This window comes from Parasteatoda tepidariorum, chromosome 2 (assembly GCF_043381705.1).
Source record: "Parasteatoda tepidariorum isolate YZ-2023 chromosome 2, CAS_Ptep_4.0, whole genome shotgun sequence".
Lineage (NCBI taxonomy): Eukaryota > Metazoa > Arthropoda > Arachnida > Araneae > Theridiidae > Parasteatoda > Parasteatoda tepidariorum.
Window position 1 is genome coordinate 84,730,048 of NC_092205.1, and position 18,372 is coordinate 84,748,419.

Here is an 18,372-nt window from a genome sequence, read left to right on the forward strand (position 1 = left end):
TAAATAATCTTTACTTAGGTGAAAATTTAATTGAATAATGAAGAAATTATAAGACATTATTTTCGAAAGATAAAATTTATATTATAATGTAAAGTATCCTGATTAATTATTATTAATTTAGCACACCCTCTGGAGTATCATTACTTAATTGGATTATGAAAAACTTTTTTCATATAACTTCATCATTTGCATAAGTTTTATTTTCTAGATCAAACTAAGGATAACAATTTTAATTGAAATAGCCAGATAAAAATATAATAGTTTATAAAGAAATTTCAAATTTGAATCATGAATTTCTGCACTTTGTTTAAGATTTCATTCTTTTTAATGCGAGTTTTGCATATTAAAAGAATTTCGCCCAAGCATAAATTCCTTAAATCATTCGAATAATGTGTATTTTCTAATTATATTATATTTCCAAAGGAATTCTATGGAAATAAGTTTTTCTTAAAATAATAATTAAATTATTGAAATGAGAGATTTCTTCCGAATATATGCATGCATTTTCTTTCTGTAAAGAAACAAATTTATCAAATAAGAATAAAGGCGAAAAACAACCGGAACGCATATATTGTCGAATTTAAAATAGTGATTGTTTAGTGAGATAAGTCAGTTTTAAGTTTATTTTCCATTTATTGGAAACAATAGCATAACTAAGTTACTTCGCAAATAAGATTAATGTTTTAAAAATATAAATACCTATATTTGACTTTTTCCCTCTTAATGGCATTTTATCCAATCAAAGCTATTTGTAAATCGTTGGTGTAGCAGGAATCAATATTATATTTCGTGCGATAACTAATTAAACTTTAGAGATTAAAAAGCTAAATCGTTTTTGGCATTTTTATTACAGTCGCATTTTTTACTGTTTCATTTTAAGTTCAGCAATTATATTTTTTTAAATGTTCTGCTTTTTGCTTTTTTAATACAATAAAAATGAAATATGTCTTTTAGTAATCTTTTGTTTTAATGAAATTTAAATAATAATAAGCAATAATTTAAAGTCTAAATTTTTAATTTATCTAAATTTAATAGATAGATAAACAATTTATTTTAAGTAAAATATATTGATTCCAATTTCAATAGATTTTTAAATTTAATAATTCGATTTGAAATTGTATTTTAAATCACAAAAATAAAGAAAAATTTATCAAAGCTAAAATAGGAAAATTACAAATAGATGATACAAATGCGTGAAGAGAAAGTTTTTATTGAAAGTATTTAGTTTAAAATCGACAAATATAATTTTATTACTTAATCCTATTAATCGTTATTTAATGTAGCTATTTTAATTTTTCATATGCATGATTCTATGCACAAGATATTCCTTAAAAATCATCCTTGATATGAAATTTCTGAATCCCTATCGTCAAGAATGAAATAAAAGAGGTACAATAAAATGCAAATTTAAAGTAAATATTGGGGATCACAAGTTAATATTTAACTTGGGAAAAAATAAACATGCTCTCAAAATCCGACTAATCAAGGTGCATAAAGGCAAAAATAATAAATAGCAAGTCAGATTTAATTGCAAAGGAAAATAGAGAGAAGATGGCAGAGAATTTTAAGAACAAATTATAAATGTCAATCTCCATTTGATCCCGTTTTATTATTTATTAAATCTGACGACAGATTTCAAAAGCCTCTTTTCTGCATTTAAATCTTGATTTACGACCCCCAATGTGCATAGTTTAGTGTTTTAATTTTTTTTATAAGGATTCCTTTTAACAATACAAATTAAGGACGGTATATAAGAAACATCCTGCATGTATGTATCTTTTGAACCGCTTTGAAACCTGACTTGTGAGATTGTGCCAGCCATCTGTATTTAATCATAAGTTGAAAAAGATAGATTGTATGAAAACATCACTCTGCTCCATTTTCCAATCCTCAATGATTCGTACAAAATCAATTTCTGTTGACTTTTCTTATACAATTTGATATAATTGGACACTAAATTACTTCCCTCTGTTTCCAATTCTCCGATACGCAGCTGGGGCCAGCAAGGTCCCTCTGTATGACAAGAAAAGTGCCTGAGGTTTTTGGGCCGACGCATGCGCACATCTTTCATCCATCATAACATCTCTAAACATGTTTAGCAACAAATTTCTCTTCATCTTTAAAGTGACATCTTTAAGTGACCGATATCGATTGAAATTATGCACCTATGTTAAAATAGTAAATTATATTTATTTTTTAATGAATTCGTCAGAAGTAAATATTTTCCTTGTTTAATAGGTAAAGATTTTTCAAAACCATATAAGTCTGTAAAGAACAAAAGCAGACGGGTTTTGAGTCATTCTTCATTAGCTGTTTACATGAGTGGGGGGAGACAAGGAGAAAGGTGTTTGTTGGGAGCGGAGAGGAATGGGGTTGCTTAAGGGGTAAGGACGGAGGGACCCTCTGTAAGGAGGCAGGTTGCTTTCCTAGTAATACTTTCACACCTCGATGGAGGTAACCGTTGCCTCTGGAACAAGTTTACATGGGGGACTATGAGAGCTGGTCTTCTTTTGCGTAGCCTACTCTAAGGGAAATCTGTCAGGATTTGTCAAAACATTCTGTTAACTTTGTTTAATATATATATATGTATATATATGTATGCATTATAATACAACCTTGGTGTTAACTTAGACTTATAACGTTAGCTAGGAACAAATCTTCCGAGAGCCAAAACACTGTTAAGGATCACAAAATCAATTGAATACATAAAAGTGAAAATTTTTTTTATAAATTACAAAAGTGGAATAAGTCGGGGTATTATTTCCGTTATACACGATACAATGCTCAATTTAATTTATTTTGAATTTGAAAAGATTTCATCAGATACTCCCTTATAGTATAATAATCCCAAAAAAATGAAGCGGTAAAATATTACTTGACTAAAAATTTCATTCTACCCCAAAAATATATAAACAGCATAAGGCAGCCAACATGTTTCAAGCTCTTCAAAAATAGGCGCCCATTTTCAAAACTTGCCAGAAGTGAATTCGAAGAAAAAAAACGATTTAAAATTAAATTGCCAACGAAAAATGGTAGAATAAAACTAGGAAAATTACAGTAGTCGAGAGAGAAAAAAGTTGGAAAAAAAAAAAACAGCAAGAAAAACCACAGTGGTCGAGAGGGGTAAATCAGGGTAAAATGCATTCCCGCACGCTATGGAGAGGTGGTGAAGAACTAATATTGTTAACAAGGGAATCAACATTCATATAAATAAAACAAGATTCCTAGGTATCAAGATGAGCTGATGTGACTGAGGTGGAAATAATCAATCCAATCTTTGGCATATATAAATTTTTTAACCGAATTACGTTTTTAATGTATTACTCCCTTATCGTGCTTATAGCTTATGTTAATTCAAATAAAGTAAGTTTTTGTGCCTTACATCTTAATTGAAATGTTGTTCTCATAGATTTATTAGTTTATATTCAACGTAATCTTCATAAAATATTTAGATGACACGGGGAAATTCATTACTTAGGTCAAAAGTTATTAAGGTTCCGTTTTTTATTTTGCTCATTGTTCTCAATCAAAAACTACTCGTTCAAATTAGATTACGAATTTCATTTTTTGTAGCATAATCTTTTATACAGCCTACCTGAGATCTAACAAATAAAAACTTCCTAACTTAGATTTTTTTAAAAAAAATATAAACATCCTAACTTAGATTTCTTTCTTAGATTCACTTTCTTCTGAATTGTAATTCTGTTAACATTTTGCTGAATTAGTAAATTTTTCTCATGCCAAATGTATTTTCTATTTAGAATCCTTAAATCTTTGTTTCCACATTAATGATGATGTTTGCCGATAGCATCAAGCGAATTGTGTGTGCAGAAAGCAGAAGTTGAAAAGCTCTTCAACTTCTGCTTTTTAAGTTGTAGCTAGAAACATTGTAGTTGCAACTGTTTAAGTAAACTAAAAAAAGAATAGCTGTGTTAAACTTACACGGAGAAAAAAATATGGTCAAAACTAACAAATTTAAAAAAAAAACTATTTATTCAGAGAAAGTTTATTTTTGTGTCCAATTTCGCAACTTAAAATATCGTCTGCACAAACTAATTAGCATATTTAAGATCACCCCCTCGAACTATTAAGATAGTGTTCTAGAATGTGAAGATCCGCTTATTAGATAAAAAGTTATTCAGTGTGGTCCGTTTTATTGCACACTGTAAAACAGAACATTATGATAATTTTTAACTATCTAAAGTTAGCATCAAATAACTGAGTATAATTATTTTTATTTTGAAGGGATGAATTTCTAATATCGCATTTTGTTTAATCTGATAACATAAAGTTACCGGAAAGGGCAACAAAATGAAAAACAAATGACTTTTAACTTAATCAACTGTGTCGGTATATAAAAAGTTTCATCAAATAAGTACATTTCATTAAGTTCATTCATATTAAATTTTAATTTAGTTTCGTGCAATTTTGTCAGTGATTTTGTAGAATTGATTAATATTGATTTATTGATAATTTTTTTTTCACCCCGGACGAACGAACGAAGAACGTTTTCTTAGTTAGTTAATAAATATATCTAGTTTAGATACACGTATAGTCTCGTATACATTATGTAAAGAATGACTTGTCTTTTGTCAAATTGTAGAGCAGATAGCTCAAAATGGGAAAAACTACAAAGATATTGAATTTGCTTTCTCTGTGCTTCAGAACGTTTTGCGGAATGACAATACCCCGCGGTAACAGAGACCCCAATAATGTATGGTTCGTTTATTTGCAATAAATTTTAGGAAACTTTCTCACTGTGCAGTATTACTTTTCCATTAAGAGCTCTGAAGGGTAGATACAGTGGGTTCGGATCTGCATATTTTTGCTATCTCCCTCAAAATTTTGCTGTTTTTCTTTAAAAATCAGAAAGAGTTTTTCAGCCATTCTAAGTATTTACAAGCAAACCCACATGTATATGTAAATAAATCCCGCTACTTCCATTGAAGATGGATAAAATAGACTGAGTTAAACATCTTCAAAACACCGAAAATAAAAATTTGAAGCCATCCTCCATGTCTCCTTTTCCCTCGTTATAATTTAGGAAATATATTTGAAAAAGGAATAGTTAACAGTAATCTAACCTATCAAACATTAAAATAAACTGCCATTTTATATAAAATATAGAAGTGCGATTATAAAATTGTCTATTTAAAAGGTATATTCATCAAACGCTTAAAATTAACAAATGACAGTTTTGTAGAACATTTCAGTAATTTTATTGGGATACTCGAAAGCATGACATAAAAATAACTTATAATATTAAATTTATTTTTAATTTGAAATTTGTTTCTAAATGCATCGTACTAAGAATTATAATTTTGAAAATCAGAACTTCTGGTGAACCATTGTCGTAAAGAATAGAAAAATTACAGAATGAGTGATTTAAATACCATATGTTTTCGTTTAATTTCTAGAATTACGGTTTCTTTACCATAAATGCATTACTATGCAAGTAAGGTAATTTTGCTAGAATAGAATACAGGACCAAAACTCATATTTTTTCCCCCCATTGGTAAAGTGGGTTATGTTTTAGAATTGATGGCGTGCGCAACTTATTTGGACGTCATCATCCTTTTCAACTGTATTCAAGAGTAATAGTAAACAGTGCGCATGCGTCGTCATTACAATCGTTGCTAGGGCGACCGCTGCTGTTTTTCTTTTTATTTTCACAAGCAGGCATTTTTAATGTATTTACATAGTAATAATTTAAAGTATTTTTATATTATTTTTATTATTAACGCATAATTACCGTCTTGACGGTGATTTCGATATAAATATGAATACTGATGAAGGAAAAGTATTGTGTGACGTCTTGAAACACGTACTTAGGCAGGATTTGAATACCAATCAGACGACAGGTATCAATTGAGACAGTTTTTGCAAACCATGATTTGAAATGTTGTGGCATTTAACGGAGTCAATCCAGAAAGAAAAAGCATTTGGCCAATGGGTATCCAGTGATCGCAATCAGGCGATCACAATTTTTTCTTCTCTTTTAATCTCCTTTGAAAAGAACATTTTAATCGATTTATAAATTCTTTTTTTTTAAATACTTTTAAGAGCCGCAATGCCTCAGGGGATAGAGCGTTTGCCTTCCAATGAGGAGAACCAGGTTCGAATCCCAGTCCATACGAATTCCACATCCCGCTTGCATCGACCACAGTGCTGACGTGAAATATCCTCAGTGGTAGACGGATCATGGGTTAGAGTCCCCTTGCCGTCAGGCTAACCGTAGCAGGTTCTCGTGGTCTTCCTCTCCACGTAACGCAAACGCGGGTTAGCTGCATCAAGAAGTCCTCCACGAAGGCAAATTTCTCCCGATACTCGACCCAGGAGTTCCCTTGTCTTCTGGATTTGGTTCAAAATTACAAGGCTACGGAGTTGAACATTAGTAGTCGTAAACCCATAAAATTGGGTCGGCTGTTCAACTACGGTTATAAAAAATTATACTTTTAAAAATCATATATAAGTTCCCTATAAAAAATATGGCTGTATAAATTTTGAAAGAGCTCAACTTGGGTTAATACATAAAATTTGTAAAGTTTGAAACAAATTTATATTTTGAATCCCAAAATTGTTTGCACAATGTGGTGCTACGGGAAAAATATTCCCCGAATATAAATAAATATCTATCCGAATAAAAAAGAGCGCATAAAATGCCACTGAGAAAGCCTAAAGTTATACAGATATTTACTTCATATTTTACTGTTTTTTTTAAAAACTTATTTTAAAATTAAACAAAAATTAGAGAGGTAAAAAGTTTTTTACTCGTAAAATGCTTTATCATTATCATTTTCCGTACTTAAATATTTTTTTTATTTAAAATTTATACTAGTCTTTTTAAAAGAGTTGAAAAAACTTGTCATAAAAAAGCGAAATTTGTCATAGTAAAGAAGATATGAGTAAATTCAACTGGAAAGAAATTGACGTTCGCTACCTCAACCGATAACTTAACCTTAAATACTGCTATATCACACATAATTACTTTAAAAAGCGCCTGTAACATTTCCTTAAGTTTTCTGTTCGGGCGAAACGTTAAAAATGATATGCGCTTTCCGTTCCAGTGAATATTTTTTTCTTTTTTTGAATCGTATTAAATTGAAGATGAGTTCGAGTAAACATTCTGCAAACGAAAATTACAAAATAGTCGTTTTCAATTTGGTAAAAAATACGAGAAATATATTTTATTAAACAGAACGCAGTCGTTTTCAAAATTGCATGCCAGTTTCAAAGGATTCGTTTTAAAAATAATCACGCGGAAGATATTTCATAAAATAAATTGAAAGCCGTGTTTGGTTGTTTTATATCTCCCAGCCGACCAATCTACAGTGTGATTAAAAATCGTCTGCTTTGAAATGTTCCGAGCTAATATTAAAAATGGCGTATATCTTTCTGAGAAGTAATTTGACTCGTCTGAAATCTATTTCAGTTTTTGGAAAAATATTTAAACTCAAACTTTGTGAATTGAAATATTGAGAAATTTCCCATAAAGTGTTTCGCAACAACTATTGAAATAGAATTCGGGTTAAATATTCCTACGTACTAAGGATGTAGAATTCGTGGCAAAGATTGATTGTTACTATGATTGTTATTTTATATATCTCTTGGATTTTTATTGATGATTGTTAAAAATTGGAAAATAATTTGTTTATTAGCCATCTAATAAAGATTAAACTGGTTTAGTATTAGTAATACTTAGAATCAGAAAACATAACTGGAAAATTTGTTTTGTGTTACTCTGGATTTAACAAGTCTTTATACATGTTAACTAAGCAATAAACTAAATAAATAATTTAAATTTATTTACTAAGATTTAAAAGCACTACATTTTAATTAGCAATAAACTAAATGGATATAGTTGAAATATGTTTTTAGTCAGAAAGTTATTTTAAATGTATATAATGGAAAATTACAATTTCAAAGTTTCCTGCTGATTTTATTATCGATTAGTGTATTTTGAAGTATGCTAATTTAAACGCATATCCCTTTCATTATTTCTTATTAAGAAACCCTCATTTTTCAATAAAAACCGACTTTAAAACAATCACTGCCTAAATAATGTATTTATTAATTCTGTTGCAAAAAAATATTTTATATTTATATTAATAAAATTCAGTTTAAACATTCTGTTTGTTCAAATTATTAATTTATTTAAATTAATGCATTTTTTGATGAGATGATAAAAGGAATGATTTAGTACTTCAATGCATATACCTTTATTATTTCTTAGTAAAAAACTAGCTCTATTAAAAAATATTTCTCATCAATAAATGTTTATCAAATAAGTCTCTTAAAAATCACACCCTTAAAAATGTATTTATTAATTATATTGGACGGAGGGACGAAATCGAGGTTTGTTTCTTTTGTTCCAAGATGAGAGTGAATGAAAATTTGTTCAAAACAGTTTTTAAGAAGAATTAAACTAGCATCTATAATTATACTAATAGTGAAATATTGGATTTGAATAGAAAATTGTATGCTTCTGTATAAATGCTCAGTGTTAAAAAAAGATGATAGAAACAATATAACTCTACGTAATCCAATATTATTTCAATAAATTTATTCAAATGAAGCATGAAACTCATTAAAAAAAATAATTAATCACAATGAATTATTGTGGCCGGGATAGCCTGGTTGAGAAGGCACTGGACTCACATTTGTGAGAACGGGATTTCGAATTCAGCCGGCAGAAGACTCCTCATGTAGTAAATGGTGACTGGCGCACGTTAAATCTGTCTTGTCACAACGTCCTTCATGTTCCCATAACATATCAATACCCGAATACTGAATTGGAGATTAATCGTTCCCTGGTTCGGGTCAAAATTACGATCTGTGGATGAATGAATGGATATATGAATGGGTCCTATAAACGGGTGTGACATATAGGTGTGGCAGAAGTCGAATTCTTGTTCATAGATGGCGCCACTGGAAAACAATAGCAATTATACCCCCTTTGCCTTAATGACCGAAGACAACAACAACAAACAATTATTATTTATTTTTCCATGCTATAAATATAATCATATAGAAGTAAATAAAAGTATGACAGCGACGCTACATAATGTACAATAGAGTGTCAACTATTTACATCTATTGAATTCACACCTGCTAGAAGGCCCTAGTGGCAGTACGGTCAAGAAGAATTTCAAGAAAAACGTCATCAGAACCTCTGAGCGGATCATCCAGTATTATAGTTCATGATGATAATTAAATTTAAGACAATGACTAATGCTTGACTAATCAGAAAATTCTATTTAGCTTTCCACTTATCCTGCTCGAATGGTTTGTTTTAAAGTATTCCAGTGTCGACAGTGACGTTCCCTGTGCTCCGAACTAACAGTATTTCAAATTTTCAAATTGTACCTTTCATTGTCGGATGTTTTAGGAACCTATAAAAGATATATATATATATATATAACATAAAAAGCTTCTATTAATCTTTTTATGTTAGTTTCTTCGTTATAAAACAACTCCTAATTTTTAACTAATTATTTATTCCAATCGAACTGCTTTCTCACACTTTTAAAAGCAACATCCTGTTTCTAAATCTATTTTGGCCCAAGTATGCATAAATTTAAATAAAGACATTTTTCCCTTTAAGCTTCGTGGGAATCAATCAGCCTAGTTCATAAACCAATAGTAATTTCTGAGATTTCCCTCTTTTCCCTAAATGGAGACATTTTCGGATTTTTTGCCAGATTTTCCCTACCAGAAAGACTGATCGTGAATGAAGTAAACAACACTTTTCTCTTGCCACTCAACAAAGTATGACATAATAAATTTCGTTCGCTTTCATTAGAATCCTGTGTGTGCATTTTACACACACACACGCACACACACACACACACACACACACACACACACACACACATANTACTAAAAAATCATTATATATATATATATAGAAAGAGAGAGAGAGAGATTTTACAATATTAATTTTAAGAAACTTAGGGATTATTATCATTGCACCTATCTGCCAAACTTGCTTCCAATCAAATTTTTAATTTTTCCGATGCATATTTCGAGTAGTTTTCATTTTATTGAAAAAGTTACTATAAAAACTACTGTTTGTTATCGAAAATAATAGAGAATATTGCCATGCTTTATCTTCTACTACAATTAAAAGTTTATTTACACTTTAACATTAAATTATTTGATGATAAAAAGATGAAAAGAGGTTTGATATATCCATTTCATAATAAACATTTTATTAATTATTACATTCCAGGCCTCATAAATTTTTTTCTTAAAATTATATCATCAATCATATATATATATATGTATATATATATATATATATATATATAGAACTTAAACTTTCCATAATTCACCTGTTTGTAAGATTAGAGTGTCCAAAAATATCTGTACGTCGAATTACTTAATTTTATCTTTTCGGATACAATTCTCACTAATTCAATCAATAATTCAACTCTTTACTTCACTGAATGTTTATTCTTAAAATGATAAAATCATTAGACAAAACCAAATAATTTTAAAAAAGGACAAAAAATGCATAAAAATAGTTTATAATCTACGATTTAATCACTTAATTTACAAGCTCTCTGACGTTTAACCAATTAAACGTTTTCAACTCTTTAAGCATGGCCACACATTTAACATTTTGCAGCCGAATCGAAACCACTTACTCCATGTCGCAGAAATACCACAGATTCGATTCAAACGCAAAATACTATTGATAAACAGTGCATAAAAATATTTGAAAAAATTCAAAACTGTCATTGTCCAGTTGAAGAAGTAACAAAACATCTCAAATGATCCGGAAAGGCACCCACGCATAATCTGGAGAAGTAAATCTGTGGTTTCTCTCATCTTTTGTGTTGCCATTAAGAAAAAAATTTTCATGGAAAAATCCTATTCTTCTTCCATTCTTGGTGCTTTCATTGACTTTTTAATAGTTCGCATCATTATTATCGAACAATGGCATCATAAAAAAAATTCTTTGACGGGTATTCGTTTTAATCTTTGCTCACTTTGTTGAGGTTTTCTTTTTGCTTAAGAGCTTATTTAATACTGAATATTTAATAATTTTTAAGAGTAGGTAAACTCAATCAAAGCATCAAATGATTTTTTAGATCGATATATGTTATAAAATTCATTATATAATTTTTGTAGTAATAAATATTTTCATTATATGTTAACTTTGTGTAATTTATGAATGTCTTCCAATGGGGTTTGGAAAAAACGAAAAGAATAATCTTACTGCAGCATGCTGTAAGTTTCTTCCATTTTTGCAGAATGTTTCCGTCCATTTTTGCAATCACGAATTTTAGGAACTTAAATCCATTTAAAAAATTGATTTAATGGAAAATATATTTATCTTGGGTTTCTTGAGCGAGTTTTTTATTTAAGTTTATTTCACTTATACTTCAAAAGAAGATACACTGTAAAAAAATTCGGAATCATATTAAGGTAAAAGTCACATCCACTAAATTGCATTTTACAACAAAAAAAATATGTAAACTATTATAAAATAATTTTTGTACTAATATTTATTTAATGAAAGTGATTCAGGGATTTTACAGTAATAATTACTGTTTATATGATTTTTAGTTCCTTAACATGTTCTGGTAAAAATGGATTTTAAGAAATAAAGTGAAAAATACCGGTACCCTGGGTGCCACTACTTTTTACCGTAATTTTATCTGGAACTTTTTACAGTGCACTTGTTCATTCTCTTATCCAAAAGATGGAAGAAATATGATTTTTTTGTTAAATTTTCGAGATTGTATAAAAAAATCACCAACACTTTATTTAATTACTCTTATATTATTTTGAAATTAGAAAAAGGTAAAATTTTTATCTTCATACGTAATGAGCTGCAATAAATTATAATTTTACTGCGTTTTTTTTACATTGAAACACTAAAAAATACATCCAAAAAAATTATTTATAACTCAAAAAATAATCTGAAATTTAAACAAAAGGAAATGTCTTTCCCTCGCTTCATGTTTTTTTTCGCTATTTTTCATTGCTTTGTATAATTTTTATATCAGGATGCGCAAAATTTTATATTGTTTCTTTTAAATGTTTTTGAGTTATGAGAGTGAGAAAGGAACGATGAAATAGCGACAACCCTAGTGACATTTTTTTCGGAATTTTAATTAGGGGAAAACTATGAGCCATTTATTTTAACGAGACTTATATACAAAGTGAGTTGATTATTTAAAAGATAGTTACTGTTTTATATATTAACAAGTAATATAAGAGGATTTTTTTAAAGTCAATGCCTACTTAGGTCAACTAAGAAAATTAGTTACTTTTTATTAAATAATTGAAAATTTTTCTTTCATATGAAACTAAAATTAATTAATTAAATTTAATTAATAGGGCCGGGATAGCCTGTTCAGTAGGGCGCTGGGCCCATGTCCGAGAGTTCGCGGGTTCAAACCCCGCCGGCCGAAGTAAAGTGACTGATGCACGTTAAATCTGTAGAGTCGCAAAAGTCCCCCATGTTCCCATAACAAATGAATACCTCTGGGAGTACTGGATTGGAGATCGATCGTTCTCTGATTGTTGACGTATGCCTGTTTAGGCAGAGGGGGTACGATTGCTCTTGTTTTCCAGTGGCGCCATCTATGGCCAAGAATTCGTTTTCTGCCACACCATACGTCACAACCGTTTATAGGGCGGATCCATTCATTCATCCACAGATCGTAATTTTGACCTGAATCAGAAAACGATCGATCTCCAATCCAGTACACCCAGAGGTATTGATTTGTTATGAGAACATGGATGACTTTTGCAACTCGACAGATTTAACGTGCATCAGTCACTTTACTACACGGGGAGTTTTCGGCCGGCGGGGTTTGAACCCACGAACTCTCGGACAATGGCCCAGCACCCTACCGACCAGGCTATCCCGGCCCTATCATTCTCTGATTCAGGTCAAAATTACGATTTGTGGATGAATGAATGGATGTATGAATGGGTCCGCCCTATAAGCGACGTATGGTGAGTCAGAAGTCGAATTCTTGGCCATAGATGGCGCCACTGGAAAAACGAGAACAATCGCACCCCTTCTGCCTAAACAGGCATACGTCAACAATAACAGCAGCAAATTTAATTAATCAATTGATATTTGAAAAAACCATGTTAACATCAAGTGTCATTCATGAAAAGTTTAAAAATATATGTATATGAAATTGAATGGGTGAATAAATGTATTTTATTGACGATTGAAAATTTGAACAAGATATATAAATATATCTAGGGAGAGTGTGAACTAATAGTAGGAATTGAAAAAAAAAAGGCGCATGGTATCAGACAACTGTAAAAGTATAAAGTTGTTGACGTGAACCATACGTGCTACCACGTAATGTTCTTTATTGAATTTATCTGACACAGCAAATCTAAATTAATTAAATATATTTAAATGTGAGCAATAAACTATTTTTTTGTTCAAACAGAGCTATAAGTTAGAAATTATCCCTTCTGTTATTTTTAAAATATTTGAAGAACAGAATCGCTTATAATAAAATTTAAAACAATAACTTACGCTTGACAATCAGAAAATTCTATTTCGTTTCTAGCTCATCACTATTTAATGAATGAATTAATATTTGAAAAACTGTATTAACATCAAGTGTCATTCACTAAAAGTCTAAAAATATATATACATGAACTTGAGTGTATGAATAAAAAGTAATTTATTAAGGATTGAAAATTTGAACAAGATATAGTTAGGGAGAGTTGAATTGTAGGAATTGAAGACAGATTGAATTGAATTTATTATTGAGTATAGTAAAACTTTGCCTTTATAATGTTTGTATTTATGTATTTTTTTAGCTTTAATTTTCTTAAAGCAGTAATACTATAATTTTAATTATCATGGTTGAAGTTTTATATTTTGATTGAAGATAAAACTGTTTTATAAATGAACTTAATTAAACTTGAGATTCGCATATTTATGATTTTTCGATATTTTGATGATTGTTTGCTTTTAATTATAAGGATTTAGATTGCTTGTTTTTGTTCTTAATCTTGAGTAGCAATAGAAGCTGTTATTCTAACGTCACATCAGGCGTCACACCACGTGACTTTTTGCTAATCTATCAATTATAAATGGTAGCTAAGGTGTTAAAGCGTTAGATTGTCATAGACTATGTATTTACTCAATTGATTATTAATTTATAATTTCCTTTTTAATATATATTAAGCAGAATGAGGATTGTAATAACTGGAGAAATGTCATTAAGTGTAATTGAATAGTAAAATCTTTGTACGCTTAAATGCTTTCAAACAGAAAAAATAAGTCAACGTATTTTATATTCTTTGTCTAAAACTTTTTTTTCTTCTGATTTACAGTAAAAGTTTAAAAAAATATATATATCTAAATTTCTCACTCTAACGTTGGCAATACAGAACGAAGCATCTTAAAATACAAATAATTTAGAATACATCTACCAAATTCAATTAAGGCATACACCGAAGAGCCATTACATTATGACCAACCTCCATTTATAACAATGGGCTCTCCCAGGTTTTCATGGTTTCTCACCCAGGAACAAAGTTTTCATGGGGCACATTAAGACCCATAATCCTCATAGAACACTCCCTGACGTCTGTAAGCTACTTGAACATAGTTGCAAGCCAGGTTCACCCCTTCATGGCAACAGTTTTTCCTGCGGGGGATGGTGTTTACCAACAGGATAATGCACCATGTCATAAGGGTTGAATCGTCATGGATTGGTTCGAGAAACATTCCAGTGACTTTCAAGTCATGTCTTGGCCCCTAAATTCACCTGACCTTAATCCAATAGAGCATTTGTGGTCCTACTTGGAAAACCAAATTCGTGCTGCCACGCTACCACCTCGTCATGTGAAGAAATTGCAGGACCAGTTGGTGAGCGCTTGGTACCAGATACCTCAGACTACCTATCAGCACCTTGTGGAATCAATGCCACGGCGGGTGCTAGCAATTTTGATGGCTAAAGGTGGTTCTACATGTTATTAGCTGGGTTGTCATACTGTAATCGCTCTTCGGTGTATATACGCGTTACGAATATCTTGAAGTCCTCTAAAATTATGAACTCGTTATGCAGTTAGCAGTCATAGTTGACAGCATGGCAACCGTTTGTAATAACAACCTAAAAAACAAGTCACATGGTGTGATCTAATCCTCCACGTCATCACTAACAGTTTCAATTACTTTAATTAAGGTAAATTAATCCTTTTTATTCTATTACATGATGCTGTTAATTTAGCTTTCGAAATGTTCAGCAGAAACTGTAGAACACCTTTCATAATTCTATCGAGTACAAAATTAAAATTTCAAGAAAATTAACCTTTTTGAACATAAACTATTTTTCATAATTCATTTTCATAATATAAATTTTTTGAAGATGACTACGTATAAATTTTTTTTATGATTTTAAATTTATAATATATTGAACAGCTGATCCAATTTTTGAGTTTATGACTATCAATGTTCAACTCCGTAGCCTTGTAATTTTGAGCCCAATCCAAAAGACATAAGAACTCCGGGACCTAGTATGGGAAGAAATTTGTCTCCGTGGAGGACTTTTTGATGGAACTAACCCGCATTTTTGTTACATGGTGAGGGAAAACACAAAAAAACTACCACGGTTAGCCTGTTGCCAAGGGAACATGATACCATTGCTGATATGAAAGTTAAACATCCAAGTTTAAGAACCAAAAGTTGAACACACATGTTAAGTTGAACACTCAAAACAACGGCATCATTAACGGTCAACCTAGCGATTTCTTAATATGGAAAATGCAATTTACCCAGTAAGAGAATACTAAGTAAGTAAGGACTTAGAACAATTTAAAACTTTGCATTTATAGCAGTGATCTCAGAAACTTTGTGATTAAAAGAAAAAAAATGAACCCAAATAAGATCCTTCAAAAACTAAAATTTAAATTTTTTAGAATCGTAATATAAACTCAATATTATTCTAATCGTCTAAAAGGCAATAAATATTTTTTAAACTTCGTAATAACAAATTACAAATCTATAGCATTTAAATAATGTTATAAATAAAACTTTTTTCCATAGTGTACTCGGACCCATTATAAAAACGTACATATTATAGTTAAAATCAAAATACCTAATTTATTCCTCCGAGTTTTTTCGTATATTAGTTTCCAATATATAAATCAATTCTCTTTAAAATTATTTCTAAATCAGAAATCTATTCCTGACCTTTTCTAAACTCAAAAAACAAAAATTTAAATAAAACTACTCGTTTCGCTTCGATTCCAAAATCAAATCCTTTTTTTTTCTTCCAATCCGATAAGTTTTTTCCTAAAAGAATGGGATTTCCAGATGACAGCTTTTTCAATAGTGTAAATCTGACAAAAAAGTTATCCAGTATTTTATATCTGTCTTTATGTTTTTTATAGGCTATTTGAGACTGAGGTGCTCTTACGTACCTGTAATAGTATATATTGGAAATCGTTAAACACTGGATCTTCGATATCGCTGAGAGTATCTCAGCTAAATTGTGGAGGTGGTTTAGTGATCAAAAGTTCACTCAAAAGTGCTTAATGACAAAAAAGAATATAGAGAATAAAATAGTCTTTATTGATTTTAGATTTTGTTTTATTGCTGTTTCAAATAAGAAGTGTCTTTTCAGAAATACATGGACACTCAGATTTTACTATTTAATTGTTTGTATTTGTTTCGCTTTCCGTTTTTTTAATTTTTAAAATATTATAATAAACGAATATCATAATAATTAAATATGCCTGCTAGAAAAACCTGTGAATTACTATATTATAGTAGAGCTTCATAATGAGGTGATCTTACGTATCTGTAATAGTATATATTGGAAATAATTAAGCATTGGATTTTCGATAGCACAGAGTATCTCAGCTAAATTGTGGAGGTGGTTTTGTGATCAAAAGTTCACTCAAAAAGTGCTTAATGATAAAAAAGTATATCGAGAATAAAATAGTCTTTATAGATTTCATTTTTTGTTTTACTGTTGTTTCAAATAAGAAGTGACTTTTTGGAAATGCGTTGATTATTTGATATTACTGCTAAATTGATATTACTGTTAATTAATATTATATTGAACACGTACGTTAAAAATTCTTACTGTATTATAATAGAGCTTGGTAAAATCATTTGGTTTTGTTTTTTTAGAAAACTGATGGCGCTTAATGAGTTAACTGCATTTCAATAGTCAATAAATCAGAAAAAATTAGTCAGTAAATGTTAGATGAATTTGGGTAAGTGAACACTATGCACGGAAAAACTATTCAAGTAAAATAACAGTATAAGATGACAATTCTTATTAAGGAAAAACCTTAATTATGGTTCATAAAACCAAAATATACGGCATTTAATAGATTCCATTGGTAATTGTTTCGTTCATAGGGCAATGGTTTGCCAAAAATTCTGTTTTTTAAAATTATAATTCTTATTTCCATACATTATGTAAAAAATTCAAAACTGAGAAGTAATTTTAACTGAATAAATAGTTTTTATGCCTTGATCTAAAGCTTCAGGATAAAAGTACTACGTTTTACCACATTTTAATACCATTACGAAATAATATTTTATTCAAAGAGCAAAATCTTTGCTAAGTGCTTCGGAAAAAAGTACAGAGTATTTTGAGGCTCCCATGGAGTCAGAAACAAAGTAAATTTCACCATATTTTGGTTGTTTACCATATTTTGGTAGGATGGATCATAAAATTAATGTTCCAGTGTAGGGTCCATTTTGGAGTCTATGGCTTACACGAAAGTTTTGACTTTTGAACGTCGGGAACAGGACAGATTAACAGTCGAGGACTTGCAACCTGCTGATGAAAATTTCAATATGCATTTGAGCCTCTGCATTGCAGCAAAAGGTGGCTACTTTAAAGCCAATGAAATTTAATTATTATTAAAAGTCTACTTTTATTATATTTTGTTAATTTATTTATTTTTAGTAAAGTTATATTAAAACTGTTTGCTTGAGATTTTTTGCTGCATCCTGTATATCTGTCTTGCTGCTTCAATTCGGGACTGCGATGGTATTACGCTCCTGTAATGCTATAAATAATGTAAATCCTTAAATACAGGTTTTTTGATAGCCTGGAGAGTATGTGAGCAAAATTGTGGGGATTGTTTAGCGACTCAAAATGCTCAACCAAAGTGCTAATGGAATGAAATAGCCTTTGTTGGTTTTAGATGTTGTTTACTGTCATTTCAAACGAAAGAACGTTTTCAGAAATTTACGAATTTTAGATATTTTTGTTGAATAGTTGGCAACAGTTCTGTATTCCATTACTTTCAGTTTTTGTAATATTTTAACATTTAATTATATAAAAAATGAATAATTACGCTCGCTTAGTAGAATGTTAGTTACATTTCTCTGTATTGTATTAGAACTTGATA

At 30.0% G+C, this 18,372-nt stretch overlaps 1 protein-coding gene across 2 annotated transcripts in view; it reads left to right on the forward strand.

The window, feature by feature from the left end:
* LOC107440764 (nephrin-like) overlaps nt 1-18,372 on the forward strand; it is a 194,984-nt gene that overhangs the window by 18,763 nt on the left and 157,849 nt on the right. The gene's annotated exons all lie outside the window — the stretch shown is intronic.